Consider the following 23,203-nt stretch of genomic DNA (forward strand, 5'->3'; position numbering starts at 1 on the left):
AGATTTTCTTTCATGTCATCCCTAATGGGATATCTATACTTTCTCTTTTGATTCTTTCTTCCTTCTTTCTTTGCCCCAATTTATTCATTCAGCATTTACTAAGAGTCAAGTCCATGCTAGGTAGTAAGCAAAAAAAAAAAAAAAAAAAAGAAAAGAAAAACCTCCCTATAGTCAAATTCTCAATGTCATAAAAGCATCATAATATAGGGAATGTGAACTATTCTAGAACATCAGAAAAGACTGTCCTGAATAAATGACATTTAAACTAAAATCGGAGAGATGCTGCTCTAGATCAGATACATCAGAGTGCAGATATTAAGATGAGTATTCTTGTACAAGTAATTTATCAAGGTGCTACTCTAAGTATGGGAAGTACAGGATAAGAAGGGAGGTAAAAGTCAAACAAGTGTGTGATTTGGGACAAGCAACAAGCACCAATAGACTGAGGGAAGTCCTTCAAAGAAAATACCAGACAAGGGCTCTTAGATGCAAAAGCAAAGAGCAAGAGTTTGAAGTAGACAGGATTTATAAAAAGAGATCCTCGTAGATCTGGAGAGACCACTGACAATATCTGTTACTGATACCTGGAAGTAAGCTTTAAAAAGGTATTAGAGATTCAAGACAGAAGGAATATTATGTACCAAAATCTTCTAATAGAAGCATTCAGGGAACTGAATGAAGTCCAATGGAGAGACCATATCGAGACAAACTAAATTGCACAAAGTGAGGCTGCAGACATGAAATAACCTAGACCATTGTAAGCTAGGTAGGCTATGTAAGCTAGAATAATATTAGCTACTCAAATGTGAAAACCCCAAAACGTCAGAGGTTTAGCATAATAAAGTTTATTCTTTATTTACCTGAAGTCCAGTAGAGCTATCTGTGATAAGTGAATGGTTTTTTTGCATGGCGTGATTCATAACCCAGCTGCTTCTGTCTCGTGATTCTGCCATCTCTGTCATCTTGCAAGTTGTCTGTACCTGCCAAGAGAATTGAGAAGCTCCAGTGACTACATAAAACCTGGACTGACAAAGGACAATTATTCCTTCCACTCATATACCATTAGTGAGAATTAGTTAAGAAAAAGGAAGGAAGGAGAAAGGAAGGGAGATAAGAAAGGAAGGGGAAAAAAAGAGAGAAAGGAAAGAAAGAAGGAAGAAGAAGAAAGAAAGAAAGAAAGAAAGAAAGAAAGAAAGAAAGAAAGAAAGAAAGGAAGGAAGGAAGGAAGGGAGGGAGGAAGGGACGGAGGGAGGGGAGGAAAGAAAGAGGGAGGGAAAGAAAGAAGGAAGGAAAGGAAGGAAGAAATGGGGGTGAAGGGAGGGAGGGAGGAAAAACAAACTGGGAAAAATGCAATCCCTGCTGGGCAGTTGCCTTGCAAGTCTACACTGTGGAAAGAGGAACGTGAAATTTGATGGACAGGTTAACATTTCTGTCACCTCAACCATGTTATGGTTTAAGTGCTTATCATAAAACAATGGAAGCATCCTTAAGGAAAAAAATATAATAAACAGTAAAATTTGGTATAAATCACTTTGACATATAAGGTATAAATTGGTTATAGAAAATAGTGTATTTAAAAAATAAACTGAGTTAAGAGTTAACAGAAGAATGGTGGTTGAAGTAGAAAAAGATCATTCGATTCAGGAGTTTTTAGTGTTGAGCACTGGGTGTTACATGTAAGTAATGAATCACTAAATTCTACTCCTGAAACTAATATTGCACTAGATGTTAACTAACTGGAATTTAAATTAAAACTTGAAATATAAAATTTTCAAATTAAAAAATGTTTTAAGAGATTTTAGAAGATAAGTGGGCTTTAGTATAATAAAAGAGACATGAAGAAGAAAAAAATTATTAACAAAGAAATTCTAGGCTCTGGCCTTTATTACTATATAAATAGCATTTCCATTCACTGTGATAAGAAATATGGAAAGAGGACCACAATTTTCAGGGACTGTATGTGGATATTATAAATTTGTCTATTTATTCTTGAGATTGTGATACCCTTTGTACACCCATATTGAAAAGCCACTTTTATACCTTTTGTGTGGCAGGCTCTTTATATTTGAAGATATTAATTAAATTGTCTGTTAGGATAGTAGAATATCAATAAACGATACTCATCTTCTCACTTCTCAAATTCAGAATCAACTCATAGACTAGATGGAAATCAAATTTACTTTCATTACTGTTAAAGGTAATTGGAAATGTGACTTGAGCATGAAGACAAATTGGTTTGCTACTTCTGCATCCCAGAATTGAACTTACCCACTCAGATATAGACAGAGTGTACAACCATAGGCTTCTCTGTATGGTCTTATCCTACAAAATGTCAAGCATGGAAGAGCAAAGAATGCCTTCCTTTTGTATGTGAACTTTACTGCTGATTTCTTCTGCCAGGCTAAGGTAAGTCAATCCTATTTCTATGGGAAGGTATGAGTAAGAGAGGTATGAGTAAAAAGCCAGAGGGAGGCCAGAGCAGCACTGTTGCAATTCTGAATAGTCAAACTTATGTTCCACCTTAACAATTCCTTCATCAGAGAGGATCCTTGAGGTTTTTAACTCCCTCAATAGTAATTTAATATTACTAAGCCCTATTTTATCTTCCTCGTAACTATTATTACTATTTAAAATTATTTTATGAAGGTTTTTACTTGTTTATATACTTTCACCCCGTTGGATTGTAAACTCAAAGTGAGGGACATTTTTCTTTTTTTTTTTAAATCTTGGCTATATCTGCCCCTCAGATTCTAGACTAGTACATGGAAAAGAGCAAATGCTCAATAAATATTTGCCACATAAAAAATATATAGATCTAGAACTCAGTGGGAAAGAATATAGAATGAAAAGATGAGATGTAAGGTACATTGTGATAATAATGTCTTGCAATTAACCATGACTTCCAGGATTCATGGTCTATGGTATTGTGATATCACCACTCCTCCTGTTAAGAGGTAGAGTAGATTGCCATATTTCTTTGGATCTGGCTGGTCTTATGATTTGTTTTGACCAATAATATTTGACTTTATACTATGTAAAGAAGTATAAACATAACCACTGAATGACAAGAGACCATGTGGAGAAAGAGGTCTCAGAAATCCCCTTATCTCTGCTGAGTTCTGGATATGAGAATAAGGTCATCTTTTACCCTATAGATAAAGGCTTACCAGATGAATAAAGACATGTGAATGAACCCAGATGAGACCAGGAGAACTATCCAACGAACCCACAGAAACATAAGAAATTACAAATTATTGTTATTTTAAGATTATTAAATTTTGAGATGGTTTACTTTATGCATAACAGAAAAAAAAGAGTAATTAGGCATAAATGGTAGAGAGTTTCCCAAAAGGACTGCAATTAGTACTACCTTTACAAAACAAAATATCCCTACAATCAGTTCTTGGTCTGGAAGCCTTATGGAAAATGAGGAAGAATAAATAAGAATACCTAAACAAAAATAAATAAGAAGACTTCTTTAGATATTGAATCCTTACTGTTGTATCTAGATTTCTAAAATCAGTTTGGTTGAGTGTGAATAGGAATAGAGCAGGTTTGAAGAGTGGTATGTAAGGAATGATGAGAAAATGTCTTTGGGGGCCCTATGGAATGCTGCTGGATCCAAAGGGCAAATGCATTCAGATGGCAGGTCTCTTCCTCTCCAGAAGTTTATAGGTATGATGTTAGCTTTCCTGTTTGTTTTGTCTGACAGATATAAGCATACAATGATACTAGAAGGCATACAGAGCAGACACTGAGAATCCTGCAGAAGCCAAATTTGCTGGGTTTGATCCATTACCCAGTGACCTGAATTGAGCACTTAAAAGCCAACCTCTTGGGTTTCAGAGCCAAAGGAATAGGATACAATTTCCACAGCCAAAAGGTTGTATGGGATAATGAAGACAAGTCTGACAGCAGATTAAGGCTTGCCAGAGCAAGTTAGAAACAAATGAGGAAGGTAATGTGACTTCCTACCTTGTCGAAACCTTGCAGGTATGTGGTGCATATGTGCCGGGATGACTAAAGGTATAAGATCAAAAGCCATGTGAGAGTAGAAATATAGAAAATGGAATGAGATGGGAGAGTATTGTAGTAATAACAACTGATAGGCCTTGGAAGTTATTAAATGTGAAAGGAAAGAGAGTGAAAAACTCTGCCAGACTTCCAAAATGACAAACACATGACAAAAATAATAGTGGTTTATAAATAGAAAGAATACAGGAAAAAGAAAAAGATTTGAGGGAAGATGATAAGGAAATTCAGCTTGTCATCTTGTATTGGAAGTGATATTAGGGCATACTGGACAAATTTCCATAAATTCTTGTGAGTAAATACTGGTCAGAGTTAAAGAAGAGGCTCTCAAGTACAGATGAAAATTTAAGGTTTTTTGTATAGAAGTGGTAGTTGGAAGTTATGGAAGTAGATGAAAAGAGAAGAGGGCTAAGAATGAGAATTGGGGAAAAAAAAAAAAAAAGCAGTGAGGTTGTTTTTGGAGAATCAGAAGAATCACGAAAATGTATTGTTACAAACCCCATAGGGTAAGAGCATGCAAGTGTTAACTGCTAACAACCCAACTTCAAAATGTAAATGTCTTAGATTTTCTTATTAAACACCAGAACCTCAATCACTGTTGTACTTCATTGGTTAATACAACTTACTATGCAGATCAAATGGCTTGTTTCCTCTGCAATTACTGTGTTAAATAAGAGTAGGAAACGTGTCTGTATTTGACTAGCAAAATGCTGATTTGCTTTTCCTTCAGTCAATATTAATTTTTTTGTTCCTCTTTGTATTTTCTATCACCCAATTACATCTGTAGTAATCTGTAAAATATGGCTCAATGGGGAACAGTAATTGTAGTATTATTTGATTCCCTTTCCTTTATGATTCTCTGGTGAATCTTGTTGGAAAGAACCTAGCAACACTGTGCATATTACTAATATATTGCTTGTCTTGTGTCTTCCCTTGGTGTCTCTGAAATCATAGCTCAAATGTTAATAGAAATTTCTGTATTTTAATAGGATGCTCTTGTCTACAAACTCAATATCAACTCAATTATATATTCTAAAAAGCTATTTACAGTTTTAAACTTAATGCAAATCAGGAAATTTAATTTAAAGCCTGCAAGTTACTTAACAGTAACAAGAATTTCGTAAATAGAAGATGACTTTTTCGTCTAATAGATATGAATTACCCATCATTTTAAATTTATGCTAATTCTAATAACACTATTATACCATGAAAATGAACTTGGAACTGATGAACATTATCATTGGAGGCATCAAGAAAATTGGTTGTTAACTTCTTACACAGTTGAAATGCCTTTTTTATTACCACAGTCTGTTCCACACCCACCACCAAAATATCCATATTTCAGCAATGAACCATTTTAATGATTTTATATAAAAATTCAACCAGTGAAAAAGAAACATCATTCCTAAATTTAGTTATTCAGTCACCATCCTAGAAATATTCAGTAGAAAATGAAACTGAAGAAATCACAGAGACACTTTCATTTTCATTATAAGAATCTCTTTTTTCTAATTAAAGATATAGATAGATAAGATAGATGATAGATAGATGGAGGATAAATATACAGATAAATATATACCTATATATATATATACGTATATACAGATATAGATATATATATCTGCGAAGCTGGGAAAAAAATATTTCTAATATTGAGATTTTATAGTAAATGTGGGAAAGTAACACATTATTTTATATTTTAAGCCCCACATATGTTTAAAGTGATTGATTTCTCTTCCATTTCAGTTCTTTTCTCTGTCTAACCCTTTCCCTTTTGTGTCTATATGAACTCACATATGCACAAATACAATATATTTGCTCAGTGGCTTCCTGTTTGACAGACTGGCCAGATAAAGTGTGGGGAAGATCACTGCCTTTTACAAGGTTGAAGATCGTTATGTCTCAAGAAACTGGTTTGATTTGAAATGGACTATGTCTAGGATTTTATTATTGTGAAATTTGCTAGACTGAACTATATGATAAAAATGAGAGGATGAAGCAAATAAGCACAATAACTGAAAATAAAAAAAAAAAAAAGGAAATGACTGTTAGAAACATGTCCCTAATCACAGAAAGAGACTGGAGTGAGATTCTTCTGCATTATATCCAGAGAGCATGTTTCCCTCTTCCCTTCTCAGTCCTTCTCTCTCTCTCTGTTCACTAGGACTGGATGAAAGAATTGCATCTTTGTCTCCCCCAAATAGAAACAACAAGGAAAATGGTAACTTACACTAAATATTTTTAGAACAAAAATTCTTAGCCAAACTTTGATATATTGGGTAGTAAAGGGCTTCTTTGCTCGATTATTAACTCATTGCCGAGCAGAGCTATTTAGAAAATAATAAAAACATGGAGTTTTTGTCAAAGAATAAAAAATCCATTTTACTAAATATGCTGTAGAAAATTAATATATTTGTACAATTATTAAGGAGAATTTCTATTCTGATGACAAAGTTGGAGACAAGTATAATTTTGAAAAATATACTTAAATGAAAGAATGTGCAGATAGAATTGTCTTATACAGTAACCTTCCAAGTGTAGTATAATTTGTTTACCCTCCTATGAAACTCCAGTGTAATGGAGCAGGGGACCTGGGATAATGCCAGGGAGCACTGGGGAGGAGGTCTCCAGTCAGGTCTACTTTAAACTGGGAAATCTGCATGTATACCATTCTTAAGAGGATAACATAGGAAAATAGCACACGCCAATGCCAGAGGTTTTCTCCTACAACACTGGGTGATGCTAAACTGAGTCGGTTTTCTGTTCAGATCCTGATACTTAGGAGAAAAGCTCTAAGCCAGAAAGATCAAGACTGCTTATTCAGTTCTCTGATCTGCCATGGGCATAAGTTAGAAAGTAATCTATACACTGTGAAAGGATAGTGAGTGTCTATTTACAAATTGTTTATCAAATTCTCAGTGACATGCGTGTGTGAGTATGTGTGTAAGTCACCATTTACAAGTTACTCCTAAAGGAATTTCTAAAATGATGAACAGTATGGAATGTCAAGAAACCTTCAAGGGAACTCTATAAACCACATTTTTTTAGTACTATTCTGGATGGTTAATAAAATCATAAAACCTTAGACTCATAAAAAAAAACCTTACAATTGACCTCTTTCATTTTACAGTGTTGAGGAGCAAGAAATCTTATCCCCTACAAGGGTCCTTCTAGCTGGACTAAGACTCAAATTGACACGAGACAGATTAGCAAGAGAAAGTAAATTTAATGGTGTACCTACAGGAAATCCACATGGACGTGAAAATTCCAAAGAGAATGAGACGAAATGAGGTGTATAAGTCATTCTGAACTAAGAAGAAGGGGCTAGGGGCCCAGCCTTCAGAGGAAAGGAATACACTTCATGGGACAATAAAAAGGGTATATGTTTGGTAATTAGATGTTTGCCCTGCCATGTAAATGGGTCACGCAGATAAAATTTACCTCTGCTAATAACCCCCATTCTGAAGAACACCCCCAATTTAGATTCTTCTATATAGTTAAGGGAGAGGGGCACAAATTCCTCTGGAGCCCACAAGGTCTCAGTTGTCTTTAGCTCAGAATAATCTTCATGACAAAGTGGCTCATCTTGGGGTGGCCTGCCTTAGGCCAAATGAGAGAATGCCAAAAATAAATTAAATTAAATGAAAGCCAAATGAAAAGTAAATTAAAGCCAAATGAAAGAAAAGTATTCCCTTACTATGATATACCTGGGGACTTTAGAATAACTACAGTTTCACTCTCCTGCTATACTTTTTGTTTGGTTTTAAAGTAATGACCTTGATGGTGGAAGACTAAAACGTTAATAAAGCACACACAAATTAATGAATAAGCCACTGAAGGCAACCAATGCCATTTGAAATAAATAGTTCACTAAAATCAGCTCTTTAACAAATATCTAGGGGCAGATGGGGGCTTTACTTCTGTTAACAGCTTATGCCTCTTTTTAGGTTATAGTCAAGATAATTTTATTATCCACCATAAAATTCTATACAAATGTCTGAAAATAACAGATGGTTTTTTAAACAAACATATTTCCCACTGTATCATCAGCATAAAGTTAGATACAGATTGCTTATTTTCGCTCTGACGCAGCTTCAGTGAACTCATCATTAGCACGTCTTTGTTAAAATCAGTTTTAATAATAACTCAACTGTATCTTTAGAGTGTAATGTCAGAGGTAAAAATGTTGTGGCTAAAAAAAAAGCATTAATAAGCCAATTATTTTTCTTCATTCTGTCAAATCTTAAATATAAATTCTGTTTTGACTAATGCAGCAATTAAATTCGTTCAAATTGTAATCCAGACACAAAGGTACATTAGCATAAATGTGCTTCTCTTTGCTCCTCTAACAAAGAAAAGTACTATCTAAATGTTAAAGAGTGAAATGTAACTCAAAATTCCCTGGAGACTGTCCTGTTCCTGCTGACTGGGAAGTCTCTAGCTCTTCAGTTATTTGGGAATTCAACAGTGTGCTCTCTAGCTAAACCCATAGCATTTAAACTATAAATCCTACTTTTTTATATGTTTCCCTGTGATAATGATCACTAAACTAGGATCTTCCTTTTTTTTTTTTTTAATATTTATTTGTTTATTTTAGCAGGAGAGAGAGAGCACATGGAAGGGGGCAGGGGTAGTGAGACAGGGAGAGGGAATCTCAAGCAGACTCCCAGCTGTGCTCCGAGCCGCAACGAGGGATCAGTCTGACAACCCTGAGATCAGTATCTGAGCCAAACCAAGAATTTGAGGCTCAACAAACTATGCCACCCAGGTCCCCCCACCTTTTTAAAATTTTTAATAAAATGTCATTTTTAAATTAAATAAAATAAACAGAAGAGTCAACATTTCTAATCTATGGAGGCAGCTTTAGGAAATATGGCACAGACCATGACTCCTGAGATATGATTCAGCAATATGTATTTCCAAGGGATTCATTTTAAACTCAGGACTGCTAATTGGGTAGAGTAAATGAAAACAAAACAAAATGCCTTGAAAGTACATGAGGAATCAATATATTGGGGTAAGGTAGACTTATGAAAAAATAGTATATAAACTTACTAAATATTATTATAAATGATTTTACATTGCATAATATGAAATATAAACATATAAAATATTAACATATTTGTAAGCTGGACCAAAAAAACATAATAATGGGGCACTGGGTGGCTCAGTGGGTTAAGCCTCTGCCTTCAGCTCAGGTCATGATCTCAGGGTCCCGGGATCAAAGCTCACATCAGCCTCTCTGCTCAGCAGGGAGTCTGCTTCCCTCTCTCTCTGCCTGCCTCTCTGCTTGTAAAGTTTCCCAGGTGAGATAAACATGACACCAGGAGAGGTAGGCACAAGGCAAGATTTATTCAAGACACTCTCCAGGGAAGTTTCAGGGCTCAGGAAAAGGGGAGCCAGGAAAGTCGGGCTGGGAGGAGGTGGGCACCCTCCAGCAAGGATCCTCAACTCCAGAAAGGGGGGTGGGGGAAGTCGCACTGGGAGGGAGTTGGTGGGGGTCTTTTATCAGGCCAAGGCAGGGCATGGGCTCACATCCATATTTGGTGATGGGAAGGTATGAGGTGTGGGCTCCTGATACTGCTGTTTCCTGCATAGGTATGGGGTTACCTATGGAGATGTGACCTGGGCGTACACCCTTTTGGTGGGAGAGTCTAGGGTTAAGGAAAGGGGTGGAGAGGGGACTGGAAAGTGGCCACCCCAGCGGTCATTTCTATTGTTCCTCCTGCATTCCCAGAACCACTGGCCCAACACTACCTACTTGTGATTTCTCTTTCTGTCAAATAAATAAATAATCTTAAAAACAAAACAAAACATAATAATGTACTTATAGATTTCATAAAACCCAAAGAATGCTTAACAAACATATAGATTCTTTATTCATAATTTTAATTAGTTAAATATGTATACATGTGTGTGTGTATATATATATATAATCAAGAGCTTACTACATTCAAAGTCCTATGCTTTGACATAGTGTATAGCAATGGTTGGAAGAGAAGAGATTCTTGCTTTTATAGATTTTAAAGTTTTTAATAATATTTAGCTGTTGCAAGAAATTTATGCTCTAAACTAATGTGTCATTTGAGTTATTTGATACACTTTGTATCAAATATTTGTTACACTTTGTGTATTTGATATGCTTTATGTCTTGATGTCTAAGGGAATACAGTGTTTATTCCTTTAGAAAGAAACAAATATAACAAGTATTATTTTTCTTTTTTTTTTTTTACTTTTGGTAAAATAAAATTTAGTGTCCTAGCCATTTTAAACATTAATTCAGGGGCATTAAGTATGTCCATATCATTTTGTATCCTTCACCACCATCTGTCTCCAGAAATCTTTTTATCTTCAATCTAAAATTCTATATCCATTCTTCCTACCCCAGGCCCTGGCAACCACCATTCTATTTTGTGTTATTATAGTATGTCCAAATTTCATTCCTTTTTAAGACAATAATATTCCATTGTATGTATTACCACATTGTGTTTATTCATTTACCTATCAATGGACATCTGGGTTGCTTTCACATTTTAGCTACTGAGATAATGTCCCTATGAACATAAGTATACACCTATCTTTTCAAGACCCTACTTTTATTCTGGCTATATAGCTAAAAGTAGAATTGTTGAACGATAATAATAATTCTATTTTCTTTTCTTAAGCAATTGCCATACTACTTTCCATTTTTCCACAGCAGATTTAACATTTTACAATCCCAAGAGTACACAAGGGTTCCAATTTTCCACATCTTCATCAACACTTGTTCTTTTCTTTGTTTTTATATAGAAGTCATCCTGATGGGTATGAAGTGATATTTCATTGTGACTTTGATTTGCATTTCCCTAATTACTAATGCCAATGAGACTTTTTTCATGTGCTTTTTAGATAGTGATATATTTTCTTAGAAGAACTGTCTATTCAAGACTCTTTGAATCAGGTTGGTTGATTTTTTTGTTCAGTGTTTTTAGTTATCTATAGATCCTAGATATTAATCTTTTTTCAGATATATGAATTTCAAATAAGTTCTCCCATTCTGTAGGTTGCCTTTTAACTCAGTTGAAATATGCTTTGAGACACAAAATTTCTAACCTTTATGAGGTCCACTTTGTCTAGTTTTGTTTTTGTTGCCTGTGCTTTTGATAACATATCCAAGAAATTGCCAAATGTAAAGTTGTGAGAATTTTGTTCTGTACTTTATTCAAAGAGTTTCAGTTTTTAGCTCTTATATTCAAGTCTTTGATCCATTTTGAATTGATTTTTACATGGCATTAGGCAAGAATCTAACTTCATTCAGTTTCATGTGGAAATCTAGTTTTCCAAACACCATTTATTGAAAAGACTATCATTCTACATTGAATGGTTTTAGAAGCCTTGTGAAAAATCATTTGACCATAGATGGTTTTAAGTTCCTTTCTGGGATCTTTATTCTATTTCATTGGTCTGTATGTATGCTTATAACCGAGTACCACAAAATTTTGATTTTTGTAGTTTTGCAGTGAATTTTGAAATCAGGGAGTTTGAGTTGTCCAACTTTCTTTTATCAAGACTGTTAGGGCTATATGGAGTTCTACTTCACTCCATATGATTTTAAGATAATTTTTTAAATTTCTGCAAAAAGTATCATTGGGATAAAATAGGGATTGCAATAAATCTGCAGGTAGCTTTGGGTATTTTTCACATCTTAATGCTAAGTTTTTAATCCATGAACATGGACTATCTTTTTATAATTTATGTTTTTAATTCTTTAAGCAATGTTTTATAATTTTCATTGTACAAGTATTTCACCTACTTGGGTAAGATAATAAGTATTTTATTTATTTTATTCTTTTTGATACTCTGGAAATGGAATTGTTTCTTTAATTTCTTTTTCAGATTGTTCCATATTAATATATAGAAAAGCAACTGACTTTTGTGTGTTGACTTTGTATCCTATTTTCTTTATGTATTAGCTTTAGTGTGTGTGTGTGTGTGTGTGTGTGTGTGTGTGTGTGTGTGTATGTGTAATATTTAGGCTTTTCTACATACAAAATGATATAATCTGCCAACAAAGATAATAATCTTATGTTTCGAATATTGTGTTTCCAATTCGACATCTTTCATTTCTTTCTCTTGCCTAATCTCTCTGGCTAGGACTTCCAGTATTATGTTAAATACAGTGGTGAAAGAGGGCATCCTTTCTATATTCCTGATCTTAAAGGAAAAAGCTTTCAGTCTCCTATCATTGAATATGATGTTCATTGTGGATTTTCAGATATGGATTTTATTATGCTGAGGTAGTTTCCCTCTATTTCTAGTTTATTGTGTTTTTATCACAAAGAGATACTTAATTTTGTCAAATGATTTCTCTGCATCAATTGAGATGATCATGAGTTTTTTCCCCCTTCATTTTGTAAATGTGGTATATCACATTGATTGTTTTTCATATGTTGAACCATTTTTACATTTCAGAAAATAATTCCATTTGATCATGGTGCATAATTTTTTCAACATGCTGGATTCTGTTTGCTGCTATTTTTAAAGGTATTTTTGCATCAGTGTTCATAGGGATATGGTTTGTAGTTTTCTTTTCTTGTCGTGTCTTTATCTAGCTTGGGCATCAGGAAATGCTGTACTCATGGGTTCAGTTAGAAAATATTCCCAATTCATGGGGCACCTGGGTGGCTCAGTGGGTTAAGCCTCTGCCTTCAGCTCTGGTCATGATCTCAGGGTCTTGGGATCAAGCCCTGTATCATATCAGGCTCTCTGCTCAGCAGGGAGCCTGCTTCGCCCTCTCCCTCTGCCTGATTCTCTGCTTACTCATGATTTCTCTCTCTCTCTCTCTCTCTCTCTGTCAAATAAATTAAAAAAAGAAAGAAGAAAGAAAGAAAGAAAGAAAGAAAGAAAGAAAGAAAGAAAGAAAGAAAGAAAGAAAGGAAAAGATAATATTCCCAATTCTTCATTTTCCTTTTTGGAAAAGTTGGTGAAATATTGATGACAGTTCTTAAAATATTTGGTGGAATTTAAGGGTGAAGCCATCAGGCTCCAAGCTTTTTGTTGTTGCTGGCAGATTTTTTATTACCAATTAAATCTCTTTACTGGGTATGTCCATTCAGATTTTCAGTTTCTTTGTAATTTAGTCTTGACAGATTCTGCAGAATGTTTCTATTTCATCTAGATAATCAATTTGCTGGTTTATAATTGTTCAAACAGTCTCTTACACTCCTATTTATTTTTGTAGAACCACTACTAATGGTCCATGCTTTCATATCTGATTTTAGTAATTTAGATCTTTTTCTCTTAATCTAGCCAAAATTTTCTCAATTTTCTTTATCTGTTTGACAAACCAACTTTGATTTCATGATTTTCACTATTATTTTTCCACTATTATTTTTCTTTTCTCTTTTTAAATTTAATCTTACCTATCATTATTATTTCCCTCCTTCTGCTGACTTTGTGTTTAATTTTTCTAGAGTCTTAAGTTCTAAGATAAGTTGTTGATTTGAGATCTTTCTTCTTTTTAAAGCATTTATAGCTATAAATTTCCCTTTAGAATTGTTTTTGCCATGTTCTATAAATTTTGGTATGTTATGTTTTCATTTTTATTCATTTCTAAGTATTTTCTGACTTCCATTGTGATTTTTTTGACCCATTGGCTGTGTAAGAGTTTATAGTTTAATTTCCACAAATATGTGAATTTTTCATTTGTTTTTCTTGTTTCTTTTATTTCTAACTTTATTTCATTATGGTTGGAGAAGAAGCTTATATAATATTTCTTTTTAAATATATTGCAACTGAATTTGTGATCTAGTATATGGTCTATCCTGGAAAATGTCCCATGCGCATTTTAAGGGAATGCACCTTCTATTGTTACTGGGTAAAATATTGTGCATGTGTCTTAAACACTAGTTGATTTACAGTGTTTTTCTCATCATCTGTTTCCTTATTTACCTTCCGTCTGATTGTTCTTTCCTTTACTGAGAATAGGGTATTGAAGCTTCCAAGTATTTTTTTTTTTTAAATAATGTCTATTTCCCCCTTAAATTCTGTCAATATTTGCTTTATATATTTGATGGTCTATTATTAGGTACATTGATGTTTATAACTGTTATATGCTCTTGCTGTGCTGATCTTTTTATTAATATTTGTCTTTGTCTCATGAACTGTTGACATAATGTCTATTTGTCTGATAGCAGTATAACAATCTCCCCTCTCTTTTGTTTACTTATTTGCATGGACTGCCTTTCTATCTTTTCACTTTCCACCTGTTTATAAGTTTGACCTAAAATGAGTCTCTTATAAGCAGCATATAGTTGTAGCATGTTTTTCTAATCCATTCTGACAATCTCTGTCATTTTATTGGAAGTTTAATACCTTTACATTTAAAGTAACTACTGATTTAAAAAAAATTAAAGTAACTACTAATAAAGAAGGACTCATTTCTGTCATTTTTGTATTTGTTTTATATATTCCTAATAACTTTTTGTTCTTCACTTCCTACCATCCTTTTTTGTTGATATCTTGTAGTGAAATGTTTCAATTCCCTTTTCTCCATATACAGTAGCTATTTTTATTGTTACTATGGAGATTATATTTAACATGCTGAAGTCACAAAACTCTAATTTGGATTTATATCAACTGAACTTCAACAACATACAGAAACTCTGCTCCTTGGAGTGCCTGGGGGGTGCAGTCAGTTAAGTGTCTAACTCTTGATTTTGGCTCAGATCATGATCTTGGGTTTGTGTGATGGAGTCCCATGCCAGACTTCATGCTTAGTGTAGAGTCCACTTAGGATCCCCTGTCTCCCTCTCCCCCTGCCCCTCCCTACTCTCTAAAATAAATAAATAAAAACCCAACTCTTCTCCTTTACAATTCTGTCACCATCTGTTTCATTATTTCAGATGTCACAAAACTATATCTTTATATGCTGGGTGAAAACATAATCTAATTTTAATATATTAGTTTCTTAAATTGTGTAGAAAACAAAACATGAAATTAAAAATCAATGTTTTAATAATACTAGCTTTTAGACAAATACTTGTGTGTTCTTTTTTTAATATACTAGTCTCTTGATAGAAAAAAATAGAGTAACAGACTATTGTTATATTTATACTAATATTTATAATTGCCTATGTATGTCCCTTTGCATACATCTTTATTTCTTCATACAGTTTTGAGTTACTGTTTATTTATCTTTTGTTTCACTCATTAGGAGTCCCTTTAACATTTATTGCAGGGCTTGTCTAGTAGTGACAAACTTCCTCATCTTTTGTTTATCTGAGGATGTCTTAATTTCTCCCTCACTTTTGAAGAACATTTTGCTATATATGGAATTCTTGGTTGATTATATTTTTTCTCTTTGACCACTCTGAGTATATCAACTCACTGCCTTATCACCTCCAAAGTTTTTGATGAGAAATATGCTAATAATTTTAGTGAGGATCTCTTGTATATTATGAGTCACTTCTCTCTTGCTACTTTCAAGATTCTTTGTCTTTCAACAATTTGTAATGAGTCTTGATGTGGGTGTCTTTGAGTTCAACCTACTTGGTTATATAGTATTACTTGTGTATGATTCATGAATAAAACACACACACACACACACACACACACACACACATGTACACACGCATACATATCTCAAGAGCATTACAGTAGTTAGGTGACTAATCTAAATAAAAGAATCTTGGAAGTAAAACAGAGGCTTCAGTCCAAAATTTTTAACTTAATTCTTCAATACTTGAACTATAAAATCTTGGAGTCCGTTATCATATGCTGCTCCTCCTTTGTTCTACATACTTTATTCATTCAAAATATCAACAAATTTATATTTATTATTCAAGACCAAGCATCACCACCTCCATTGTCAAATCTTCCAGTCTTTCATTGTGTTTCTTACACACAATTCTGTTAACATTTACCATGTCATGTTCATTTTTTTCTTGCATCTCTTACTCCTCCCACTATTTTAAGATTGTAAACAGAGTTATTCAAATACATGGGTGCCTGAGTGGCTCAGTGGTTAAAGCCTCTGCCTTTGGCTCAGGTCATTGTCCCAGGTCCTGGTATTGAGCCCTACATAGGGCTCTCTGCTCATCAGAGAGCCTGCTTCCTCCTCTCTCTCCCTGCCTCTCTGCCTACTTGTGATCTCTGTTTGTCCAATAAATAAATAAAATATTTAAAAAACAAAACAAAACAAAAAAAACCCACTAGAAACAAGTTCTATAATATAAAGTGTAATAAAGATAATACAGTTAAAACTATTTTTAAAAGAGCAGCAAGTATACCTTACTTATTAAGTTTCTGACCTCAACACAATCCCTGAAACATGACAAGTTCTCAGTAAGATGTGAGGAAGAGAGGGTGGGATTAGAACTGGATGGGAAACATTTGCTTGATAGTAAAGTAAGTTACAAAACTTGAAATTACAAATAAGAGTACATTTTTTAAGGACAATGATGCCAATCTGGATGGAATAAACAAATTAGAAAAACAACATATGGTCTCATGTAATATTTAATTCAACTAAAGAAATTGAGTAATATAGAAAGCTCTAGTGAGTGTCAAAAAATTATAATTTATGATTTCAATCAGTTTAAATCATTATATTTAAAGTACTGTCAGAAGGAAGAATAGTATGTATCATGGGAAATCTAGACTAAGGGTAAAATTGCCTTAGTCAGGGTAAAATACCCTTAGTGCCTAAGGGTAAAATTATGAATAAATTGATTTCAACAAATCCTAGGTCAGTACATTCTAACAGTTACCACAAAATGGACTACACTGTCATTTAGTTCCTTGCTCACCTTTGAAAGTATTCAAGAAAATTTCAGACAACTCCTTGTTCAAGCAGTTTCATGAAGAACTGGAGAATGAACCAGATATATCTTTAATGGACCCTCAGGAATTTCTTTTTTATCTAAAATAAAATGCCCATAGATTAAGAAGTCAGAATTCAGAACCACAGGATTCTAGATTCTCTTGATATTTTTATGTTTTCTTTTGACAATAGATTAAAAAAAACTCTGCAGTATGGATTTGAGGTAAACATGCTTGAAATAATCAGTAAATCTGACGATAGAGAAAGACAGACTCACAATGACCAGATCCTAGAGGTATTAAGTTTCTCACTTTTCTAAGAATCTATGAAATATATTGAAGTTTTGCTCTTCACTGAATAGAAATTAAGCAATTTACTCAAATGCTTATGGCATTAATTTATGGTTTTCAACAAAAGTTTATTTTGCAAAAAATGGAATATCTTTGGATATTTTAATTTAAAATATTATTCTTTTTAAATAAACTTTTAGAAAAGAGGTCAACGAGCCACAGTCAGTGGTCCAAGTCCAATTTATTACCTGTTTTTATAAATAAAGTTTTATTGAAACATAGTTATACTTGTTTATTTGCATGGTATCTATGGCTAATTTTTCATTTTAGTAGAAAAGTTGAATAGTTACAATAGGGAATATGTGACCAGTGAAGTGCAAAATATTTACTATCTGTGTCTTTATAGGAGAGGTTTACAGTTCAATTTTAGAGCTATTGTGCACAAACACAGGTCAGAGATTCGTGTCTTATGAACCAGATCAGATTAACCTGGGAAATATAAAATGTTACAACTTATATGAATGGGAAGTTGACATAAAATAATAAAATTGCCAAATTACACACACAAACACACATTTTTATTATATGTTATATATATATATATATATATATATATATATATATATATTTCCCTTATTTAGCAATTTCACTTCTCAGAGATATACTAGCCAAAGTTTAAAAAGACTGCACAATTCACTGTAGCATTATTTGGGTCAGCACAAGGTTAAACGCAATCAAATTCTCATTAAACGGGTACTGATTGGATTAACCATGAGTATTCACACAGTGGTGTACTATTCAATGGTATTAAAGAATGAAAACTGTGTACTATGATGAAGCAATACCAAGTTATGTTGAGTAAAATAATGTGAAGTAAAGTGTATAATGCTGTTTATCTAACAATATGAGAGGATTATATACTATATAATATATTATACATATACAATATTACATTGAATAATAAACCAATGGAATAATGTACCATAAAAACAACAAAGTATTTATCTGTAGAAGAAAAAGCAAATAGCATAGACAGAACACAAGGTAGACTTTTTTGAATATATCTTGTTTTATGTTTAATGTTGGAATCCTGTAAATATCTTATAAAAATGTTGTTTATGTAAATAAATAATCCCTGAAAATAAAACAAATTAAACTAAATGTGTAAATGGTGGCATAGCTTCAACAAAAAGGGACTGTGATACGCAGAATAATGGCTCTCCCCCACAGATGTCTAGGCCCTAATCCTCAGAACCTATGACTATGTTACCTTACATGGCAAAAGATGTTTTGCTCATGTGACCTTGGGATGCAAATCTTAGGAAGTGGAAATTGTTTTGGATCATCTGGATAGATTCAATATAATCACATGCATCCTTAGAAGTAAGGAACCGTTCCCATCTTTGTTCAGAGAATGCTGTGAAGACTGAACAAGTGTCAGGAAGATGGCTATATTATTGGCTTTGAAGATGGAAAGGTACCAAGGTAGACAGCATCTACAAACTGCAAAAAGCAAGGAAATTGATTCTTTTCTAAGGTTTCCCAAAAGAAAATCATCCCTTGCCAGCAAACTTGATTTTAGCCCAGTATTGACCATCTGACCTACAGAATTGTAAGATAAAAACTGTTCCGTTTTTGAAGCTCTAAATTTGTAATTTTTCATAGTATCGATAAAAAACTAATACAGAGAAAATTCCAAGTGCTTTTAAAATACAGTAGTTTGGCTATATATTTAACAGGATAGACCCTAAGGACCAAGAGACTGCAAACATTCTTAAACATTTTCAGTATTCATATTATGAATTATTGTTTCTATTTGTCTGCTAAGAATAAAAGCAAGTAATTGTGTTGGTGTTGTTAAGAACCAAGATATTTAGCAAGGGGGAAAGATTGCTGAGGGTAAGTAAAAAACCCTACAGTCCTAAATTAGAATTGGAAGTGTTCTTATGAGCCCAGGAAATATTTTATCTTGGAAAAAATGCTTGTGTCACTGAAAAGTCCTAAGAACAATGAGTGAGTTTCTCATTTCTGCAAGTACTTAAAACAAAACAGGACTTGTTGAAGAAATGGGCTGATTTGAGATCTGGAGCAGGAAACTGGTAAGATGAGCTTTTTTTACACTAACAGGGAAGTCATCAAAGACTATTGAAATATATAGGAGTCAACTGAATAGGTTCTAATGATCAAAACTGGAAAAAATTTGAACATCATTAAGAATAATGGTTGCCATGGGGCACCTGACTGGCTTAGTCAGTTAAGCGTCTAACTCTTGGTTTCAGCTCAGGTCACGATCTCAGGGTTGTGAGATTGAGCCCTGTGTAGGACTCCACACTCACTGAGGAATCTGCTTGAGTTTCTCTCCTTTTCCCTCTGCTCCCCCCTCAAATAAATGAATAAAATCTTAAAAAAAAAAAAAAAAGAATAATAACTGCCATGGATTCAAATACATCAAATATCTACTGATTCATAGTGATACTGAAAAAGCAAATAAACAGAAAACACAATTGGTTATCTTATAAACATGATAGAGAACTAATTTGCAATTTTTAAAAGTAAATTAATAAAGAAAATAATCTGACATTTATTCTGCCTTTTCTTTCAAACTGTACCTCTGTGTAACAAAATAGTAGATGAGGCAATATTTGCATTTTAAAAACATTCCAGGGATAAATGGAGGATTTTATTGGAGCATCACAATTTTAATAATCCCTAATGAACCAATGCATCTAGGCATTAATGAGAATAAAGGCAGCTTACATCATAAAAAGAGATCCTTTATAAATGAAGTATGCAATCACTTCTAAAAGTCTTAAAAAAAAAAACTCAAGGATCAACAACAAAAATCTTAAACAATGACCTCGGATATGATTAAGCCTCTAGGTCATATCCAATATAAATGAATATAGGAGAGAGGCGCACATTTTATAAGACATGTGCATAAAGGGAGTAAAATCTATCTTGGTATAAAATTCTGCAGAGTAAATAATTCTTTCTTCAATAAATAGCTTTAAAGGAAAACAATAATAAGAAATAAAAGAGTTTTAAAAGATTTAAAAGTATTATATATTTCCATCAGTTACAATGCATGTTACCTATTCAGATCCTTCAGTCAACAAACTGAGAGGGGGCAGATAGAGAATGAGAGAGAAAATAAAAGAAAGAAGGAGGAAGGGAGACAGAGAGAGAGAAGAAAGAACAAAAGAAAAGCCAAAAAAATTTTTTGTAAGTTGAACACTCACTAGTATTTGAGATCATGCTGAATTATTTATTTTCAGTGTGATGAGGATATTATGAATATTTGGGGGGGAGGTTAATTTTTGGAGGAATATATTCAAAGATCTATGGAAAAAAATGAAGTAAAGTCTGTTATTTGCTTCAAATAAGCTTGGGATGAGATGGTACCAGGTAAGGATGGGCTGATATTAGGTAGGGATTTGATGATCCTGGAAGAAATGGGTTGGAGTATAAATAAATAAGATCAGTCACACTGGTTATGTTGAAACTGACTGATAATGTTGAAACTGACTGATAAATAAAGGTACATGGAGGTTCATAATACTATTCTATTTTTGTGTACATGTTTGAGTCTTTCATAATAAAAAATTAAAAGAAAAAGAAGCAGAAAAGTAAAAAAAATCACTGTGGGAAGATTTTAAGCTACTACTGAGATAGTATTTTTAAAACTCTTCTAACAGTGACTTTTCTTACGGTCAGCCAGATGTGGAAAAAAAATCAGAAACTTATTATTTAGAAGAAAAAGTTTTTATTTATTTATTTATTTTTATTATTTTTTAAAGATTTTTATTTATTTATTTGACAGAGAGAGATTACAAGTAGTCAGAGAGGCAGGCAGAGAGAGAGAGGAGGAAGCAGGCTCCCTGCCAAGCAGAGAGCCCGATGCGGGACTCGATCCCAGGACCCTGAGATCATGACCTGAGCCGAAGGCAGCGGCTTAACCCACTGAGCCACCCAGGCGCCCCTAGAAGAAAAAGTTTTTAAAAAGCTCTACTTTCTTAGTTTCAATCAACACAGCCACCAGTCTTATCCTCAATTATAAAATTGCTATGTAATGCCTAATAAAATAATTTTGATCTATAATTTTCTCACTCTACTTTCCACAGCTCATGTACAGTGCATTCTCTTTGCACAGTAAAGCTCCAACGTCTCTTTTTCTTTTTTTTTTTCCTCAGTTATGAGTTATTCAGAGGAAGAATTAAATATACATAATTTAAGAGGTCTTTCATTGGAAGTTATCAGCCCAAGCTAACAGGCTTGCTTGGGAAACCCCAGGATGTACTCTTTTTGGAACTGCCCCACGGTCTGTAAGTTACAACTGCAAAACAATGAGACTAAAAAATGTTGTTTTCCTTTTTATTCAAGACTGTCACTAATGGTGGGATTTTCTTTCCTTAGAAATAGAAAATCTATAAGGATTCTTTTTTTCCCTCAGCACTCATAGAAAATATAATTTTTTTTCAGCCATGAGGGAAATTGGGTGCTCTCTCCTCTTTGATGTTAGTTTTCTGAAACAAACCAAATAATCCTGCTATTCCATGAGATGGTAAAATAGGAGCAGCCACACAGTCCAGGAGCTGCCATCAAAAGCTAAAACCATATAATGTGGATTGTGAAGTCTGTTTGTATTCTAACTAAATCAATTAAGCACTCTCTTTCCACGAAAAAGAGGGGGATTTATGTCTCAACACTCTGATAAGCAACTAATACTAGCATAGAAATGAACAGATCTATCAAGAAAAACTCTTAATTCTTTTTTTTTATTTAAGTATAGTTGGCATACAATATTATATTAGTTTCAGGTGTGCAACATAGTGATTCACCACAGTAAGTGTACTTACCATTTGTCACCATATGACATTATTACAATATTATTGACTACATTCCCTATGCTGTACATTACATCCCCATGACTTACTTTGTAACTGGAAGTTTGTACCTCTTAATCTCTTTCATCTTTTCACCAATCCAACCAACCCTGCCTTTTCCTTCTGGCAACCACCAGTTTGTCTATATTTAGGAGTCTGTTTCTATTTTTTTTCTGTTTCTTTATTCATTTGTTCTGTTTTTTTAGTTTCCTCATATAAGTGAAATCATATGTTATTTGTTTTTCTCGATCAGACTTTTTTTGATGCAAATGGCAAGAGCTCATTCTTTTCTATGGCTGAATAATATTCCATTGCATATATGTATATCACATCTTTATCCATTCATGTATTGATGAAAATTTAGATTGCTTCCATATCTTGGGTATTATAAATAATGCTGCAGGAAACATAGGGGTGCATATATATTTTTGTATTAGTGGGGGTTTTGTTTTCTTTGGGTAAATACCCCGCAATTCAATTACTAGGTCATTCAGTATATCTATTTTTTTAAATTTTTTTAAAGATTTTATTTATTTATTTGACAGAGAGAGATCACAAGTAGGCAGAGAGGCAGGTAGAGAGAGAGAGAGGGAAGCAGGCTCACCACTGAGCAGAGACCCTGATGCAGGGGGCTTGATCCCAGGACCCTGAGATTACGACCTGAGCTGAAGTCAGAGGCTTAATGCCCTAAGCCACCCAGCTGCCCTCTATTTTTTATTTTTTGAGGAACCTCCATATTGTTTTTCATAGTGGCTGCACCAATTTACATCGCCACAGTGCATGAGGGTTCCTTTGTCTCCTCATGCTCACCAACACATTATTTCTTGTCTTTTTAATACTAGCCATTTTGACAGGTATGAGATGATATCTCATTTTGGTTTTGATCTACATTTCTCTGATAATTAGTGATGTTGAGCATCTTTTCATGTATCTTTTGGCCATCTGTATGTCTTTGGGAAAATGTCTATTTAGGCCCTCTGCCCATTTTTAAGTTGGATTATTTGCTTAAGTGTGTTTTTGAGTTGCATGCATTATCTATTTTGGATGTTAACACTTTATTGGATATATCACTTACAAGCATCTTCTGCTATTCAGTACGTTTCGTTGGTGTCCTTTGCTATGCTAAAGCTTTTTATTTTGGTGTAGTTACCAATAGTTTATTTTTGCTTTTGTTTTTCTTGACTGAGGAGAAATAT

The sequence above is a fragment of the Mustela nivalis genome, assembly GCF_964662115.1.
Source record: "Mustela nivalis genome assembly, chromosome: 7".
Classification (NCBI taxonomy): domain Eukaryota; kingdom Metazoa; phylum Chordata; class Mammalia; order Carnivora; family Mustelidae; genus Mustela; species Mustela nivalis.